General features: G+C 37.5%; 1 pseudogene; it reads left to right on the top strand.

The window, feature by feature from the left end:
- Window positions 1-2,389: 2,389 nt before the first annotated feature.
- Window positions 2,390-3,299, top strand: LOC108540677 (nucleophosmin-like; annotated as a pseudogene).
- The last annotated feature ends 2,985 nt before the right edge of the window (window positions 3,300-6,284 follow it).

Genomic DNA, 6,284 nt, shown 5'->3' with positions numbered 1-6,284 from the left:
CCTTGGTTACTTCTTCAAACATGGACTTTTACAAGTTATTACTCTAGGGCATACATTAAAAAAATAAGCAAAAACATTCCATTAAGGTACTCCTAAATTTTTTTTCATATTCAGAGTTCAATACGTCTGTACAGACCTACCACTAACATTGGGAGGACCCAGGAAAAAAACACAAGTGGAGGCCAACATGCTATATTTCTAAATAGCTGGAAGTTATAATTTAAAACGATACCACAGCCCAGACCTTGTTCCCACCTATGTACTCCAGGAATTATCCTCCTTACACAGAGGCTAAAGGAGCCCTCTTGTCCCACACCAGGTTTGCCCCCTATAAATCACAGACTAGTTAGTTAGACCAGGACAGAGTGGAAGCTAGGGACAGACTCATGGGTGGTGACTAGACCTGTCCCAACCATGTCAAGCTCCCCAAGAGACAGGAAAAACACGTTCCCCTTCCCCAGCCTCACTTTTCTTCAGGATTTCCAAGATGTTCTCAGTACCTCCCAAAACCACACCACCCAGCTAGAGGAGAGGAAGACACACTGTTTTCCTAGGACCCTGCCCTACCTAGACACCCACACTGTGTGGTGTGGAGGCACCACCTAAACCAAAGCAGCCGCTCTTTCTCTGGGTTCCCAGAGTAGAATCTAGAACCCTTTCCCCTCCACCCTCAGCCCCACTTCCTCTAGAAAGTGTGTGGGCACCAACCATAATTCCAGAAAGTTCAGTCGCCAAACTTTCCAAAGACTTACCTACAAAATATAAAAAAATAAAATAAGACACATTTGTGTTTCAATGTGTGCAAAATACGCAGCCCACTCAAGGACAGGACCCAGGGTAGGGCCCCTCTGGCCTGGGTCGAAGGGCATTCCTGCTTCTGAATCACCTTTCTCCCCAGAGTCAGAGACATGCTTAATATCCCCCAAATACCATCTTCTGTGCACCAAAAGTAACGATGATGAGCATTTCTTTAAAAGTGCTCTACTCTTTTCACCAGGAGGTTTCCTAAGCCACTAATCACTAAGCAATGTTTTCAGATAATTAAGCAAAAGACAAAATATTGGCACATTATTTTTAGTACATTTGTCCAATTTCAAGTTGGCAGATAAATACACGTGATTAAATCTTAATATTTCTGTTTTATTCATAGATAAATACCTCAAAATTCCTATAAGAAAACATATTTCTTAATGCTTAAAATTCAGCCTATATATTTTTTCTTCTCACATATTCTTTAACTTCTAAAACTTTTGAGAAAGAAATCAAGAAAAAATATTTTACCATATACTTTTCTCATCCTCACTTGTACATTTTCATTTTGGAATAGCAGCTTAGAAGGAAAAAAAAAAAGATGGTTGTTCTAGGAAGAACAAATTGTCTTTATCCAGCAATAGAAGAAGTTAAATTTAAGAATAGCTTATTGCCTGTCATTAGTTGAGGTTGCTGTAAGGTAAAGACTGCCCAGATTCACTTGTCAAAGTCTTCTCATGTTTTTTTTCTACCTTCTCTAGTTGTAGGGTACAGGGCAAATTGTCCCTTAAAATGCAAATATAACCATGCTTAAAATGTCATTTTTGTTTTTAGCACCAAGTTATTGCTAGAGGTGTAATTATATAATTATTCATTAAGAGAACTTGATTCAAATGAGTTTTCCTGGTTACTATGCAATTCATAGAGTCACAATCATTTTCTAATAGAAAAATAAGGCAATGAAAGCCACAAAGGATATTGCTAAGTTTAATCTAGGTGATGGTGTATTATTCACCTCTATTTAAGAAGAAAATGTTGGGGAATTGGGGAAGTAATATAGGCAACTATAGTATATGCTTTCCTTGCATACAAAAAAAATCACAGAAAGATTATTTCAATATGAATTCTATATATATTTTACATATATTATACATATATAAGATTGATGTCCTCTTATGAAAAATGAAGAGACAGGCAACCAACTCATTTACTAATAAGGTTGCCAGATTTAGGGAGGATAGAGACAGGATGGACAGTTAAATTTTGATTACAGTGAAATATTTTAGTATTAGTATAATCCCAAATATTACAAAGGACATACTTATACTGAAAAATTATTCATTCTTTATCTGAACAATCATATTTAAAATACGGAATACATATTCTGTATTTTACCTGGCCATCCTATTTACTCATTATAATAACCCTGTAAGGTTGGTTTTATCATCCTCATTTCCAAGTAAGGAAACTGAGTCTCAGACAATTTAAATAGACCAAAATCATACAACTAGGAGGTAGTAGAACCCATATTAGAATCTAAACCCTGTGGTGTGATTCCGTCCTGTATGGCCTTTCTCTGGAGCAGTAGTCATTTATGTCTGTCTGCCTTCTCTCCCACCTAAGTGCATGCCACCATCCCATGAAAGATTTGATGGACACAGACATGAGCCCCCTGAGGCCCCAGAACTATCTTTTCAATTGTGAACTAAAGACCAACAAAGATTATCACTTTAAGGTGGATAATGATGAAATGAGCACCAGTTATCTTTAAGAACGGTCCGTTTAGGGGCTGGTGCAAAGGATAAGTTGCACATTGTTGAAGCAGAGACAATGAATTATGAAGGCAGCCCAACTAAGGTAACACTGGCAACTTTGAAAATGTCTGTACAGCCAACAGTTTCCTTTGAGGGCTTTGAAATAACACTACCAGTGATCTTATAATTGAAGTGTTGTTCAGGGTCAGTGCATATTAGTGGACAGCACTGAGTAGTTGTGGAGGAAGATGCAGAGTCAGAAGGTAAAGAGGAGGAGGATGTGAAACTCTTAAGTATACCTGGAAGGCAATCTACCCCTGGGGGTGATAGCAAGGTTCCACAGAGAAAAGTAAAACCTGCTGCTGATGAATAAGATGATGATGATAATGATAAAGATGATGATGATGGTGATTTTGATGATGAGAAAACTGAAGAAAAAGCTCCAGTGAAGAAATCTATAGGAGATACTCCAGCCAAAAATGCCCCAAAGTCAAACCAGAATGGAAAAGACTCAAAGCCTTTTAAGTCAACACCAAGATCAAAAGGACAAAAATCAACACCAAGATCAAAAGGACAATAATTCTTCAAAAAAAAAAACAGGAAAAAACTCCCAAAACACATAAAGGACATAGTTCTGTAGTAAACATTAAAGCAAAAATGCAGTATAGAAAAAGGTGGTTCTCTTCTCAAAGTGGAAGCCAAGTTCATCAATTATGTGAAGAATTGCTTGTGGATGACTGACCAGGAGGCTATTCAACGTCTCTGGCACTGGAGGAAGTCTCTTTAAGAAAATAGTTTAAACAATTTGTTTAAAATTTTCCATCTTATTTCATTTCTGTAACCATTGATATCTGGCTGTCCTTTTTATAATGCAGACTGAGAACTTCTACTGTGTTTGACAAATGTTGTCCAGGTTCCGTTGCCAAGAATGTGTTGTCCAAAATGCCTGTTTTAGGGAGAGGAACATCACACACCAGGGTCTGTTGGGAGGTGCTGGGGAAGGGAAGGGAGAGCATTGGGACAAATACCTAATGCATGCGGAGCTTAAAACCTAGATGATGGGTTGATAGGTGCAGCAAATCACCATGGCACATGTATACCTATGTAACAAACCTGCATGTACAGCATATGTATCCCAGAACTTAAAGTAAAATTTTAAAAAATGCCTTTTTAGTTTTTAAAGATGGAACTCCACCATTTGGTTGGTTTTACATATGTATGGAATGTTATGGTAGGACACAGTAGTAGTGGTAGTCAGACATGGAAATTGTGGGGAGACAAAAATATACATATGAAATAAAACTCAGTATTTTAATAAAGTAGCATGGTTTTTATTTTTTAAAAAAGAATCTAAAACTCATGTTTCAATTCTACATTGTGTTCATTTACTAACTGAAATTATACCTAATGTATTTAGCAAACATGTAGGCCAAGTTCTACATGCCTTATAAAAATTGACTTAGTTAATTGCCACTATAAACCTATGAGGTAGGCATTATTATTATTTCCTTTCTACACATGAGAAAAACGAGGCATGGTGAGGTTAAACAACTTTCTTAGGCTCACATAGCTAGTAAATGGTAGAGTCAAGTTTCAAATCCAGGCAGTTTGCCTTCAGAGTATACCCTCTTCTCTCCATCCATCTGTAGGTAGTATCACCTTAATAAAGTCTCATTTAACTTTTGAATAAAAAAATGAACACAACCAAGCCTTAGAACACGGTTTTCAAATACACTAGAGAAACCTAGTGACAAGAACATAAGGATGTTTCAGGTCATATAAGACATCAATGACAGGAGTAGGATAAATATATTAGTAATTTGAACTTAGATTTATTTTATTTTATTTTATTTATATATTTATTTAATTTTTAAGATGGGGTCTCGCTCTGTAGCCCAGGCTGGAGTGCAGTGGCACTCTTTCGCCTCACTGTAAGCTCCACCTCCCGGATTCACGCCATTCTCCTGCCTCAGTCTCCCGAGTAGCTGGGACTACAGGCACCCACCACCATGCCCAGCTAATTTTTTGCATTTTTAGTAGAGATGGGGTTTCACCATGTTAGCCAGGATGGTCTCGATCTCTTGACCTCGTAATCTGCTCGCCTCAGCCTCCCAAAGTGCTGGGATTACAGGTGTGAGCCACCGCACCCAGCCTGAACTTAGATTTTTAAAAGACCAAGAAATATTAAGAGTTTAAATATATTTATTGAATTCGTTAAATATTAAGACATTGAGCTATTTTTAAAGTTCTTAAATGTAATAGATTTTGAAGATGATTTAGCATCACATCATTTCTAAGGCAAAACTTAACTTTAAGGAAAAGGTTTACCATGAGGTCATGTTTCCTTATTGGCAATAGTGTGAAGTAAGTGAACATATCTGCAATGCCCAGTCCTTTTCCTTTTTTGCCCTAGACACAGCTCCAGTTGCCTGTGGCACCATTATTATGCCTGCACCATCTCTACCACTCTCAAAGTTCTACTCTTAGACCCTTATTAAGCAAACTTACTTAGTTCTCCCTTATGGAGCATATATATCTTAATATAAGCATTTAGAAATAACACCTTAATGCCAAAATAACTTAATTTTAATGTTGAGAATTTTAGACATATGGGCAAGTTGTTAGGGGAGAAAATTTTTGATTAGTCCACTTTTTGGGTTAGTATTCATAGCTTTTATGTGACATATCAGTTAAAATTATATTCAGCTGCATGTAACAGAAAGAAAAAATAACAGTAGCTTAAATAAGAGGGAAGTTCATTTTACTCTAATCTAAATGAAATACAGAGATAGAAAGTCCGGGTCTGGTTTGGCAGCACAGGAGATGCACAGGAGATGGTGAAGCATAAATATTAGGAACCCAGGCTCCACCGTCACCTGTGCATGGTTTCCATATTCAAGGTCATTTCAAAAACCAGATAGTTGCTAGAGCTTCAACTTTTATGTCTACATTCCAGGCCAGTACCTATGCTTTCAAAGATCCTTCCTAGAAGTCTCACATGCTTCTACTTACATCTCATTGCCTGGAATTTAATCATATGGGCACATAATGCTGAAAGAGAGTTTGGGAAATACCGTTGTCCTAGGTATAAGATATACATGGGACTGGCTCCAAGACTCTCCCACCCCCAATACGAAAATCCACATATACTCTAGACCCACATTTGCCCTACAGAATCCATGAACACAGAAAGTTAGTGCTCTCTATACTCAGGTTTTGCATTCTGCCAATACTGTATTTTCTGTCTGTGTGTAAGGGCAAGTGAAACCTGTATTGTTCAAGAGTCAACCATACAGTCTTTTAGCTGGCCACATTTTTCAAGGTTATGTTATAAAGAAAAATGGGGGAAATGCACATTAGAAGGAATGAATGCATGCAGAGTGGGACCAGCTATTTTACTTCCCAGTGAAGATGAACTTCCTGTGACAATCTAAAGTCTGAGATCAACTAGGTATTTTATGTGCCCTTTCAAACCCAGATAGCTCCTGAGCTTTACTAAGATCTCCAACTATTAAATAATGCAAGGTGGTTACTTAACAAAAACATATCCCTTTAGATTTTGTTATGGGAATTTGTGCATGTGTCTGTATATACAATGGAAGGTTATCTTACCGAAGCATCACTTGACAATGGCAATAGCTAAACATTCAAATGGAATTTCTCAGACTCTCTAAGAGGTTATTCTTGAGAGATGGTTAAACGTAGCACAGACATTTATTATGCTGAAGAGAATTGAAAGGAGACTGTGGGGCTAATTGGGGCAGGGACATGATTCAACAA

Source organism: Rhinopithecus bieti, unplaced genomic scaffold, assembly GCF_001698545.2.
Source record: "Rhinopithecus bieti isolate Rb0 unplaced genomic scaffold, ASM169854v2 scaffold_18624, whole genome shotgun sequence".
Lineage (NCBI taxonomy): Eukaryota > Metazoa > Chordata > Mammalia > Primates > Cercopithecidae > Rhinopithecus > Rhinopithecus bieti.
This window is presented reverse-complemented; position numbering and strand designations above follow the sequence as displayed.